The sequence below is a fragment of the Pseudophryne corroboree genome, chromosome 4 (genome assembly GCF_028390025.1).
Source record: "Pseudophryne corroboree isolate aPseCor3 chromosome 4, aPseCor3.hap2, whole genome shotgun sequence".
Taxonomy (NCBI): Eukaryota; Metazoa; Chordata; class Amphibia; order Anura; family Myobatrachidae; genus Pseudophryne; species Pseudophryne corroboree.
The window spans coordinates 16539465-16552346 of record NC_086447.1 but is presented as its reverse complement, the minus strand read 5'-3'; the positions used below and the strand labels follow the sequence as shown (position 1 = coordinate 16552346).

General features: G+C 36.7%; 7 non-coding genes across 7 annotated transcripts; 6 read left to right on the top strand and 1 right to left on the bottom strand.

Annotated features, from left to right (window-relative positions):
* The first annotated feature begins 145 nt into the window (after positions 1–145).
* On the top strand, positions 146–220 carry TRNAN-GUU (transfer RNA asparagine (anticodon GUU)). Its single transcript has one exon. It is a non-coding gene; the product is annotated as a tRNA-Asn (tRNA).
* Positions 221–1307: 1087 nt separating this feature from the next.
* Positions 1308–1382, top strand: TRNAN-GUU (transfer RNA asparagine (anticodon GUU)). The gene has a single exon. It is a non-coding gene; the product is annotated as a tRNA-Asn (tRNA).
* Positions 1383–4792: 3410 nt separating this feature from the next.
* Positions 4793–4866, top strand: TRNAN-GUU (transfer RNA asparagine (anticodon GUU)). The gene has a single exon. It is a non-coding gene; the product is annotated as a tRNA-Asn (tRNA).
* Positions 4867–7120: 2254 nt separating this feature from the next.
* On the top strand, positions 7121–7195 carry TRNAN-GUU (transfer RNA asparagine (anticodon GUU)). Its single transcript has one exon. It is a non-coding gene; the product is annotated as a tRNA-Asn (tRNA).
* Positions 7196–8282: 1087 nt separating this feature from the next.
* Positions 8283–8356, top strand: TRNAN-GUU (transfer RNA asparagine (anticodon GUU)). Its single transcript has one exon. It is a non-coding gene; the product is annotated as a tRNA-Asn (tRNA).
* Positions 8357–11513: 3157 nt separating this feature from the next.
* TRNAM-CAU (transfer RNA methionine (anticodon CAU)) lies at positions 11514–11585 on the bottom strand. The gene has a single exon. It is a non-coding gene; the product is annotated as a tRNA-Met (tRNA).
* A 186-nt stretch (positions 11586–11771) lies between these two features.
* TRNAN-GUU (transfer RNA asparagine (anticodon GUU)) lies at positions 11772–11845 on the top strand. The gene has a single exon. It is a non-coding gene; the product is annotated as a tRNA-Asn (tRNA).
* Positions 11846–12882: the final 1037 nt, after the last annotated feature.

The following is a 12882-nucleotide window of genomic DNA, read 5'->3' as shown; positions in this document are numbered from 1 at the left end:
TGTGAAAGTACCAATGTGTTTCTTCGTTGGTCAATGGAAGAAAAATCTTGCAAAACTCTCCAGATTATTGCCTTTTTAACCTTTTTCTAGGAAACTTTCTAGATGAATGCTTTTTAGCCTTTGTCAGTACATGCTTTTGCAAGCTGTCTCTGTGGCGCAATCGGTTAGCGCATTCGGCTGTTAACCGAAAGGTCTGGTGGTTCAATCCCACCCAGGGACGTAATTGACCTTGTGATCAAATTTTGGTGATCTTTAAGTAGACAAGTCAAAATTTCAAACCACCTCTTATAGTGTAGGGTACCTGGCCTTCTCTGATGCAATCAGATTTGATTAAGTCATTTTATAAAAAACAGGAAGCACAATTTAGCATGGGGTTGCAGAGAAAAAAAATTATGCAGGCAGAGAAATCCAATTGAGTGATTAATCAGCTCTCCATTTTATGGCTTTATTTTTATGCTAACACATTTGCTCTCTGAAAAGTGTCCACAAAGCCAAGTCTCTGATTAACACCTTTGTAGGAATGGTTTTTCACCTATTACTGATTAAAACTTGCTTCATTGGAAAGGCAGCAAGATGCATCCTCATTACAATGTCCACTGAAATAATACAGGTTGACACCAGGAAACATAAACCTCACTGCATCCTTGCTGCTTTCTCAAGTGGGAATCTGTTTAATGTGAAAACCAGGTGATATCTAATCAGCACACAGGTAAGAAGTTAAGAAAATCTTTCTTTAAGGGTGAAGATGTTTCTCACAAAATCGTTGCCCCAATGCATCATTGAAATTCAAGATGGAAAGATGATTTTGAAATATCAATTGTACATTTTGCATTGCTCTTCTGGTGACAATGTAGCTTGTTTTTGTCAATTACCATTTCAGTAATAGGGTAAAGAAAATTAAGTGGATTTCTGAAAGAAAACAATGCTGTCAATATACTATTAAAACAAATTAAAATGTTAAAAGTTATTGTACTTTAAGTAAAAATAAAAGAGTCAAAATATCAATTCCAGTTTTGGAAGAATTTAATTAACAAAAAAATAAGTGCACATAGCAGAGGATGGTTTCGATCCACCGACCTCTGGGTTATGGGCCCAGCACGCTTCCGCTGCGCCACTCTGCTGCTCATGTAAGTGTCAGAGATCCTGAAGTACTCACTCATCATGTGAAAGTACCAATGTGTTTCTTCGTTGGTCAATGGAAGAAAAATCTTGCAAAACTCTCCAGATTATTGCCTTTTTAACCTTTTTCTAGGAAACTTTCTAGATGAATGCTTTTTAGCCTTTGTCAGTACATGCTTTTGCAAGCTGTCTCTGTGGCGCAATCGGTTAGCGCATTCGGCTGTTAACCGAAAGGTCTGGTGGTTCAATCCCACCCAGGGACGTAATTGACCTTGTGATCAAATTTTGGTGATCTTTAAGTAGACAAGTCAAAATTTCAAACCACCTCTTATAGTGTAGGGTACCTGGCCTTCTCTGATGCAATCAGATTTGATTAAGTCATTTTATAAAAAACAGGAAGCACAATTTAGCATGGGGTTGCAGAGAAAAAAAATTATGCAGGCAGAGAAATCCAATTGAGTGATTAATCAGCTCTCCATTTTATGGCTTTATTTTTATGCTAACACATTTGCTCTCTGAAAAGTGTCCACAAAGCCAAGTCTCTGATTAACACCTTTGTAGGAATGGTTTTTCACCTATTACTGATTAAAACTTGCTTCATTGGAAAGGCAGCAAGATGCATCCTCATTACAATGTCCACTGAAATAATACAGGTTGACACCAGGAAACATAAACCTCACTGCATCCTTGCTGCTTTCTCAAGTGGGAATCTGTTTAATGTGAAAACCAGGTGATATCTAATCAGCACACAGGTAAGAAGTTAAGAAAATCTTTCTTTAAGGGTGAAGATGTTTCTCACAAAATCGTTGCCCCAATGCATCATTGAAATTCAAGATGGAAAGATGATTTTGAAATATCAATTGTACATTTTGCATTGCTCTTCTGGTGACAATGTAGCTTGTTTTTGTCAATTACCATTTCAGTAATAGGGTAAAGAAAATTAAGTGGATTTCTGAAAGAAAACAATGCTGTCAATATACTATTAAAACAAATTAAAATGTTAAAAGTTATTGTACTTTAAGTAAAAATAAAAGAGTCAAAATATCAATTCCAGTTTTGGAAGAATTTAATTAACAAAAAAATAAGTGCACATAGCAGAGGATGGTTTCGATCCACCGACCTCTGGGTTATGGGCCCAGCACGCTTCCGCTGCGCCACTCTGCTGCTCATGTAAGTGTCAGAGATCCTGAAGTACTCACTCATCATGTGAAAGTACCAATGTGTTTCTTCGTTGGTCAATGGAAGAAAAATCTTGCAAAACTCTCCAGATTATTGCCTTTTTAACCTTTTTCTAGGAAACTTTCTAGATGAATGCTTTTTAGCCTTTGTCAGTACATGCTTTTGCAAGCTGTCTCTGTGGCGCAATCGGTTAGCGCATTCGGCTGTTAACCGAAAGGTCTGGTGGTTCAATCTTACCCAGGGACGTAATTGACCTTGTGATCAAATTTTGGTGATCTTTAAGTAGACAAGTCAAAATTTCAAACCACCTCTTATAGTGTAGGGTACCTGGCCTTCTCTGATGCAATCAGATTTGATTAAGTCATTTTATAAAAAACAGGAAGCACAATTTAGCATGGGGTTGCAGAGAAAAAAAATTATGCAGGCAGAGAAATCCAATTGAGTGATTAATCAGCTCTCCATACTATGGCTTTATTTTTATGCTAACACATTTGCTCTCTGAAAAGTATCCACAAAGCCAAGTCTCTGATTAACACCTTTGTAGGAATAGTTTTTCACCTATTACTGATTAAAACTTGCTTCATTGGAAAGGCAGCAAGATGCATCCTCATTACAATGTCCACTGAAATAATACAGGTTGACACCAGGAAACATAAACCTCACTGCATCCTTGCTGCTTTCTCAAGTGGGAATCTGTTTAATGTGAAAACCAGGTGATATCTAATCAGCACACAGGTAAGAAGTTAAGAAAATCTTTCTTTAAGGGTGAAGATGTTTCTCACAAAATCGTTGCCCCAATGCATCATTGAAATTCAAGATGGAAAGATGATTTTGAAATATCAATTGTACATTTTGCATTGCTCTTCTGGTGACAATGTAGCTTGTTTTTGTCAATTACCATTTCAGTAATAGGGTAAAGAAAATTAAGTGGATTTCTGAAAGAAAACAATGCTGTCAATATACTATTAAAACAAATTAAAATGTTAAAAGTTATTGTACTTTAAGTAAAAATAAAAGAGTCAAAATATCAATTCCAGTTTTGGAAGAATTTAATTAACAAAAAAATAAGTGCACATAGCAGAGGATGGTTTCAATCCACCGACCTCTGGGTTATGGGCCCAGCACGCTTCTGCTGCCCCACTCTGCTGCTCATGTAAGTGTCAGAGATCCTGAAGTACTCACTCATTATGTGAAAGTACCAATGTGTTTCTTCGTTGGTCAATGGAAGAAAAATCTTGCAAAACTCTCCAGATTATTGCCTTTTTAACCTTTTTCTAGGAAACTTTCTAGATGAATGCTTTTTAGCCTTTGTCAGTACATGCTTTTGCAAGCTGTCTCTGTGGCGCAATCGGTTAGTGCATTCGGCTGTTAACCGAAAGGTTGGTGGTTCAATCGCACCCAGGGATGTAATTGACCTTGTGATCAAATTTTGGTGATCTTTAAGTAGACAAGTCAAAATTTCAAACCACCTCTTATAGTGTAGGGTACCTGGCCTTCTCTGATGCAGTCATATTTGATTAAGTCATTTTATAAAAAACAGGAAGCACAATTTAGCATGGGGTTGCAGAGAAAAAAAATTATGCAGGCAGAGAAATCCAATTGAGTGATTAATCAGCTCTCCATTTTATGGCTTTATTTTTATGCTAACACATTTGCTCTCTGAAAAGTGTCCACAAAGCCAAGACTCTGATTAACACCTTTGTAGGAATGGTTTTTCACCTATTACTGATTAAAACTTGCTTCATTGGAAAGGCAGCAAGATGCATCCTCATTACAATGTCCACTGAAATAATACAGGTTGACACCAGGAAACATAAACCTCACTGCATCCTTGCTGCTTTCTCAAGTGGGAATCTGTTTAATGTGAAAACCAGGTGATATCTAATCAGCACACAGGTAAGAAGTTAAGAAAATCTTTCTTTAAGGGTGAAGATGTTTCTCACAAAATCGTTGCCCCAATGCATCATTGAAATTCAAGATGGAAAGATGATTTTGAAATATCAATTGTACATTTTGCATTGCTCTTCTGGTGACAATGTAGCTTGTTTTTGTCAATTACCATTTCAGTAATAGGGTAAAGAAAATTAAGTGGATTTCTGAAAGAAAACAATGCTGTCAATATACTATTAAAACAAATTAAAATGTTAAAAGTTATTGTACTTTAAGTAAAAATAAAAGAGTCAAAATATCAATTCCAGTTTTGGAAGAATTTAATTAACAAAAAAATAAGTGCACATAGCAGAGGATGGTTTCGATCCACCGACCTCTGGGTTATGGGCCCAGCACGCTTCCGCTGCGCCACTCTGCTGCTCATGTAAGTGTCAGAGATCCTGAAGTACTCACTCATCATGTGAAAGTACCAATGTGTTTCTTCGTTGGTCAATGGAAGAAAAATCTTGCAAAACTCTCCAGATTATTGCCTTTTTAACTTTTTTCTAGGAAACTATCTAGATGAATGCTTTTTAGCCTTTGTCAGTACATGCTTTTGCAAGCTGTCTCTGTGGCGCAATCGGTTAGCGCATTCGGCTGTTAACCGAAAGGTTGGTGGTTCAATCCCACCCAGGGACGTAATTGACCTTGTGATCAAATTTTGCTGATCTTTAAGTAGACAAGTCAAAATTTCAAACCACCTCTTATGGTGTAGGGTACCTGGCCTTCTCTGATGCAATCAGAGTCAGATTTGATTAAGTCATTTTATAAAAAACAGGAAGCACAATTTAGCATGGGGTTGCAGAGAAAAAAAATTATGCAGGCAGAGAAATCCAATTGAGTGATTAATCAGCTCTCCATTTTATGGCTTTATTTTTATGCTAACACATTTGCTCTCTGAAAAGTGTCCACAAAGCCAAGTCTCTGATTAACACCTTTGTAGGAATGGTTTTTCACCTATTACTGATTAAAACTTGCTTCATTGGAAAGGCAGCAAGATGCATCCTCATTACAATGTCCACTGAAATAATACAGGTTGACACCAGGAAACATAAACCTCACTGCATCCTTGCTGCTTTCTCAAGTGGGAATCTGTTTAATGTGAAAACCAGGTGATATCTAATCAGCACACAGGTAAGAAGTTAAGAAAATCTTTCTTTAAGGGTGAAGATGTTTCTCACAAAATCGTTGCCCCAATGCATCATTGAAATTCAAGATGGAAAGATGATTTTGAAATATCAATTGTACATTTTGCATTGCTCTTCTGGTGACAATGTAGCTTGTTTTTGTCAATTACCATTTCAGTAATAGGGTAAAGAAAATTAAGTGGATTTCTGAAAGAAAACAATGCTGTCAATATACTATTAAAACAAATTAAAATGTTAAAAGTTATTGTACTTTAAGTAAAAATAAAAGAGTCAAAATATCAATTCCAGTTTTGGAAGAATTTAATTAACAAAAAAATAAGTGCACATAGCAGAGGATGGTTTCAATCCTCCGACCTCTGGGTTATGGGCCCAGCACGCTTCTGCTGCCCCACTCTGCTGCTCATGTAAGTGTCAGAGATCCTGAAGTACTCACTCATTATGTGAAAGTACCAATGTGTTTCTTCGTTGGTCAATGGAAGAAAAATCTTGCAAAACTCTCCAGATTATTGCCTTTTTAACCTTTTTCTAGGAAACTTTCTAGATGAATGCTTTTTAGCCTTTGTCAGTACATGCTTTTGCAAGCTGTCTCTGTGGCGCAATCGGTTAGTGCATTCGGCTGTTAACCGAAAGGTTGGTGGTTCAATCGCACCCAGGGATGTAATTGACCTTGTGATCAAATTTTGGTGATCTTTAAGTAGACAAGTCAAAATTTCAAACCACCTCTTATAGTGTAGGGTACCTGGCCTTCTCTGATGCAGTCATATTTGATTAAGTCATTTTATAAAAAACAGGAAGCACAATTTAGCATGGGGTTGCAGAGAAAAAAAATTATGCAGGCAGAGAAATCCAATTGAGTGATTAATCAGCTCTCCATTTTATGGCTTTATTTTTATGCTAACACATTTGCTCTCTGAAAAGTGTCCACAAAGCCAAGACTCTGATTAACACCTTTGTAGGAATGGTTTTTTACCTATTACTGATTAAAACTTGCTTCATTGGAAAGGCAGCAAGATGCATCCTCATTACAATGTCCACTGAAATAATACAGGTTGACACCAGGAAACATAAACCTCACTGCATCCTTGCTGCTTTCTCAAGTGGGAATCTGTTTAATGTGAAAACCAGGTGATATCTAATCAGCACACAGGTAAGAAGTTAAGAAAATCTTTCTTTAAGGGTGAAGATGTTTCTCACAAAATCGTTGCCCCAATGCATCATTGAAATTCAAGATGGAAAGATGATTTTGAAATATCAATTGTACATTTTGCATTGCTCTTCTGGTGACAATGTAGCTTGTTTTTGTCAATTACCATTTCAGTAATAGGGTAAAGAAAATTAAGTGGATTTCTGAAAGAAAACAATGCTGTCAATATACTATTAAAACAAATTAAAATGTTAAAAGTTATTGTACTTTAAGTAAAAATAAAAGAGTCAAAATATCAATTCCAGTTTTGGAAGAATTTAATTAACAAAAAAATAAGTGCACATAGCAGAGGATGGTTTCGATCCACCGACCTCTGGGTTATGGGCCCAGCACGCTTCCGCTGCGCCACTCTGCTGCTCATGTAAGTGTCAGAGATCCTGAAGTACTCACTCATCATGTGAAAGTACCAATGTGTTTCTTCGTTGGTCAATGGAAGAAAAATCTTGCAAAACTCTCCAGATTATTGCCTTTTTAACCTTTTTCTAGGAAACTTTCTAGATGAATGCTTTTTAGCCTTTGTCAGTACATGCTTTTGCAAGCTGTCTCTGTGGCGCAATCGGTTAGCGCATTCGGCTGTTAACCGAAAGGTCTGGTGGTTCAATCCCACCCAGGGACGTAATTGACCTTGTGATCAAATTTTGGTGATCTTTAAGTAGACAAGTCAAAATTTCAAACCACCTCTTATAGTGTAGGGTACCTGGCCTTCTCTGATGCAATCAGATTTGATTAAGTCATTTTATAAAAAACAGGAAGCACAATTTAGCATGGGGTTGCAGAGAAAAAAAATTATGCAGGCAGAGAAATCCAATTGAGTGATTAATCAGCTCTCCATACTATGGCTTTATTTTTATGCTAACACATTTGCTCTCTGAAAAGTATCCACAAAGCCAAGTCTCTGATTAACACCTTTGTAGGAATGGTTTTTCACCTATTACTGATTAAAACTTGCTTCATTGGAAAGGCAGCAAGATGCATCCTCATTACAATGTCCACTGAAATAATACAGGTTGACACCAGGAAACATAAACCTCACTGCATCCTTGCTGCTTTCTCAAGTGGGAATCTGTTTAATGTGAAAACCAGGTGATATCTAATCAGCACACAGGTAAGAAGTTAAGAAAATCTTTCTTTAAGGGTGAAGATGTTTCTCACAAAATCGTTGCCCCAATGCATCATTGAAATTCAAGATGGAAAGATGATTTTGAAATATCAATTGTACATTTTGCATTGCTCTTCTGGTGACAATGTAGCTTGTTTTTGTCAATTACCATTTCAGTAATAGGGTAAAGAAAATTAAGTGGATTTCTGAAAGAAAACAATGCTGTCAATATACTATTAAAACAAATTAAAATGTTAAAAGTTATTGTACTTTAAGTAAAAATAAAAGAGTCAAAATATCAATTCCAGTTTTGGAAGAATTGAATTAACAAAAAAATAAGTGCACATAGCAGAGGATGGTTTCGATCCACCGACCTCTGGGTTATGGGCCCAGCACGCTTCCGCTGCGCCACTCTGCTGCTCATGTAAGTGTCAGAGATCCTGAAGTACTCACTCATCATGTGAAAGTACCAATGTGTTTCTTCGTTGGTCAATGGAAGAAAAATCTTGCAAAACTCTCCAGATTATTGCCTTTTTAACTTTTTTCTAGGAAACTATCTAGATGAATGCTTTTTAGCCTTTGTCAGTACATGCTTTTGCAAGCTGTCTCTGTGGCGCAATCGGTTAGCGCATTCGGCTGTTAACCGAAAGGTTGGTGGTTCAATCCCACCCAGGGACGTAATTGACCTTGTGATCAAATTTTGCTGATCTTTAAGTAGACAAGTCAAAATTTCAAACCACCTCTTATGGTGTAGGGTACCTGGCCTTCTCTGATGCAATCAGAGTCATATTTGATTAAGTCATTTTATAAAAAACAGGAAGCACAATTTAGCATGGGGTTGCAGAGAAAAAAAATTATGCAGGCAGAGAAATCCAATTGAGTGATTAATCAGCTCTCCATTTTATGGCTTTATTTTTATGCTAACACATTTGCTCTCTGAAAAGTGTCCACAAAGCCAAGTCTCTGATTAACACCTTTGTAGGAATGGTTTTTCACCTATTACTGATTAAAACTTGCTTCATTGGAAAGGCAGCAAGATGCATCCTCATTACAATGTCCACTGAAATAATACAGGTTGACACCAGGAAACATAAACCTCACTGCATCCTTGCTGCTTTCTCAAGTGGGAATCTGTTTAATGTGAAAACCAGGTGATATCTAATCAGCACACAGGTAAGAAGTTAAGAAAATCTTTCTTTAAGGGTGAAGATGTTTCTCACAAAATCGTTGCCCCAATGCATCATTGAAATTCAAGATGGAAAGATGATTTTGAAATATCAATTGTACATTTTGCATTGCTCTTCTGGTGACAATGTAGCTTGTTTTTGTCAATTACCATTTCAGTAATAGGGTAAAGAAAATTAAGTGGATTTCTGAAAGAAAACAATGCTGTCAATATACTATTAAAACAAATTAAAATGTTAAAAGTTATTGTACTTTAAGTAAAAATAAAAGAGTCAAAATATCAATTCCAGTTTTGGAAGAATTTAATTAACAAAAAAATAAGTGCACATAGCAGAGGATGGTTTCAATCCACCGACCTCTGGGTTATGGGCCCAGCACGCTTCTGCTGCCCCACTCTGCTGCTCATGTAAGTGTCAGAGATCCTGAAGTACTCACTCATTATGTGAAAGTACCAATGTGTTTCTTCTTTGGTCAATGGAAGAAAAATCTTGCAAAACTCTCCAGATTATTGCCTTTTTAACCTTTTTCTAGGAAACTTTCTAGATGAATGCTTTTTAGCCTTTGTCAGTACATGCTTTTGCAAGCTGTCTCTGTGGCGCAATCGGTTAGCGCATTCGGCTGTTAACCGAAAGGTTGGTGGTTCAATCGCACCCAGGGATGTAATTTACCTTGTGATCAAATTTTGGTGATCTTTAAGTAGACAAGTCAAAATTTCAAACCACCTCTTATAGTGTAGGGTACCTGGCCTTCTCTGATGCAGTCATATTTGATTAAGTCATTTTATAAAAAACAGGAAGCACAATTTAGCATGGGGTTGCAGAGAAAAAAAATTATGCAGGCAGAGAAATCCAATTGAGTGATTAATCAGCTCTCCATTTTATGGCTTTATTTTTATGCTAACACATTTGCTCTCTGAAAAGTGTCCACAAAGCCAAGACTCTGATTAACACCTTTGTAGGAATGGTTTTTCACCTATTACTGATTAAAACTTGCTTCATTGGAAAGGCAGCAAGATGCATCCTCATTACAATGTCCACTGAAATAATACAGGTTGACACCAGGAAACATAAACCTCACTGCATCCTTGCTGCTTTCTCAAGTGGGAATCTGTTTAATGTGAAAACCAGGTGATATCTAATCAGCACACAGGTAAGAAGTTAAGAAAATCTTTCTTTAAGGGTGAAGATGTTTCTCACAAAATCGTTGCCCCAATGCATCATTGAAATTCAAGATGGAAAGATGATTTTGAAATATCAATTGTACATTTTGCATTGCTCTTCTGGTGACAATGTAGCTTGTTTTTGTCAATTACCATTTCAGTAATAGGGTAAAGAAAATTAAGTGGATTTCTGAAAGAAAACAATGCTGTCAATATACTATTAAAACAAATTAAAATGTTAAAAGTTATTGTACTTTAAGTAAAAATAAAAGAGTCAAAATATCAATTCCAGTTTTGGAAGAATTTAATTAACAAAAAAATAAGTGCACATAGCAGAGGATGGTTTCAATCCACCGACCTCTGGGTTATGGGCCCAGCACGCTTCTGCTGCCCCACTCTGCTGCTCATGTAAGTGTCAGAGATCCTGAAGTACTCACTCATTATGTGAAAGTACCAATGTGTTTCGTCTTTGGTCAATGGAAGAAAAATCTTGCAAAACTCTCCAGATTATTGCCTTTTTAACCTTTTTCTAGGAAACTTTCTAGATGAATGCTTTTTAGCCTTTGTCAGTACATGCTTTTGCAAGCTGTCTCTGTGGCGCAATCGGTTAGCGCATTCGTCTGTTAACCGAAAGGTTGGTGGTTCAATCCCACCCAGGGACGTAATTGACCTTGTGATCAAATTTTGGTGATCTTTAAGTAGACAAGTCAAAATTTCAAACCACCTCTTATAGTGTAGGGTACCTGGCCTTCTCTGATGCAATCAGATTTGATTAAGTCATTTTATAAAAAACAGGAAGCACAATTTAGCATGGGGTTGCAGAGAAAAAAAATTATGCAGGCAGAGAAATCCAATTGAGTGATTAATCAGCTCTCCATTTTATGGCTTTATTTTTATGCTAACACATTTGCTCTCTGAAAAGTGTCCACAAAGCCAAGTCTCTGATTAACACCTTTGTAGGAATGGTTTTTCACCTATTACTGATTAAAACTTGCTTCATTGGAAAGGCAGCAAGATGCATCCTCATTACAATGTCCACTGAAATAATACAGGTTGACACCAGGAAACATAAACCTCACTGCATCCTTGCTGCTTTCTCAAGTGGGAATCTGTTTAATGTGAAAACCAGGTGATATCTAATCAGCACACAGGTAAGAAGTTAAGAAAATCTTTCTTTAAGGGTGAAGATGTTTCTCACAAAATCGTTGCCCCAATGCATCATTGAAATTCAAGATGGAAAGATGATTTTGAAATATCAATTGTACATTTTGCATTGCTCTTCTGGTGACAATGTAGCTTGTTTTTGTCAATTACCATTTCAGTAATAGGGTAAAGAAAATTAAGTGGATTTCTGAAAGAAAACAATGCTGTCAATATACTATTAAAACAAATTAAAATGTTAAAAGTTATTGTACTTTAAGTAAAAATAAAAGAGTCAAAATATCAATTCCAGTTTTGGAAGAATTTAATTAACAAAAAAATAAGTGCACATAGCAGAGGATGGTTTCGATCCACCGACCTCTGGGTTATGGGCCCAGCACGCTTCCACTGCGCCACTCTGCTGCTCATGTAAGTGTCAGAGATCCTGAAGTACTCACTCATCATGTGAAAGTACCAATGTGTTTCTTCGTTGGTCAATGGAAGAAAAATCTTGCAAAACTCTCCAGATTATTGCCTTTTTAACTTTTTTCTAGGAAACTATCTAGATGAATGCTTTTTAGCCTTTGTCAGTACATGCTTTTGCAAGCTGTCTCTGTGGCGCAATCGGTTAGCGCATTCGGCTGTTAACCGAAAGGTTGGTGGTTCAATCCCACCCAGGGACGTAATTGACCTTGTGATCAAATTTTGCTGATCTTTAAGTAGACAAGTCAAAATTTCAAACCACCTCTTATGGTGTAGGGTACCTGGCCTTCTCTGATGCAGTCATATTTGATTAAGTCATTTTATAAAAAACAGGAAGCACAATTTAGCATGGGGTTGCAGAGAAAAAAAATTATGCAGGCAGAGAAATCCAATTGAGTGATTAATCAGCTCTCCATTTTATGGCTTTATTTTTATGCTAACACATTTGCTCTCTGAAAAGTGTCCACAAAGCCAAGACTCTGATTAACACCTTTGTAGGAATGGTTTTTCACCTATTACTGATTAAAACTTGCTTCATTGGAAAGGCAGCAAGATGCATCCTCATTACAATGTCCACTGAAATAATACAGGTTGACACCAGGAAACATAAACCTCACTGCATCCTTGCTGCTTTCTCAAGTGGGAATCTGTTTAATGTGAAAACCAGGTGATATCTAATCAGCACACAGGTAAGAAGTTAAGAAAATCTTTCTTTAAGGGTGAAGATGTTTCTCACAAAATCGTTGCCCCAATGCATCATTGAAATTCAAGATGGAAAGATGATTTTGAAATATCAATTGTACATTTTGCATTGCTCTTCTGGTGACAATGTAGCTTGTTTTTGTCAATTACCATTTCAGTAATAGGGTAAAGAAAATTAAGTGGATTTCTGAAAGAAAACAATGCTGTCAATATACTATTAAAACAAATTAAAATGTTAAAAGTTATTGTACTTTAAGTAAAAATAAAAGAGTCAAAATATCAATTCCAGTTTTGGAAGAATTTAATTAACAAAAAAATAAGTGCACATAGCAGAGGATGGTTTCGATCCACCGACCTCTGGGTTATGGGCCCAGCACGCTTCCGCTGCGCCACTCTGCTGCTCATGTAAGTGTCAGAGATCCTGAAGTACTCATTCATCATGTGAAAGTACCAATGTGTTTCTTCGTTGGTCAATGGAAGAAAAATCTTGCACAACTCTCCAGATTATTGCCTTTTTAACCTTTTTCTAGGAAAC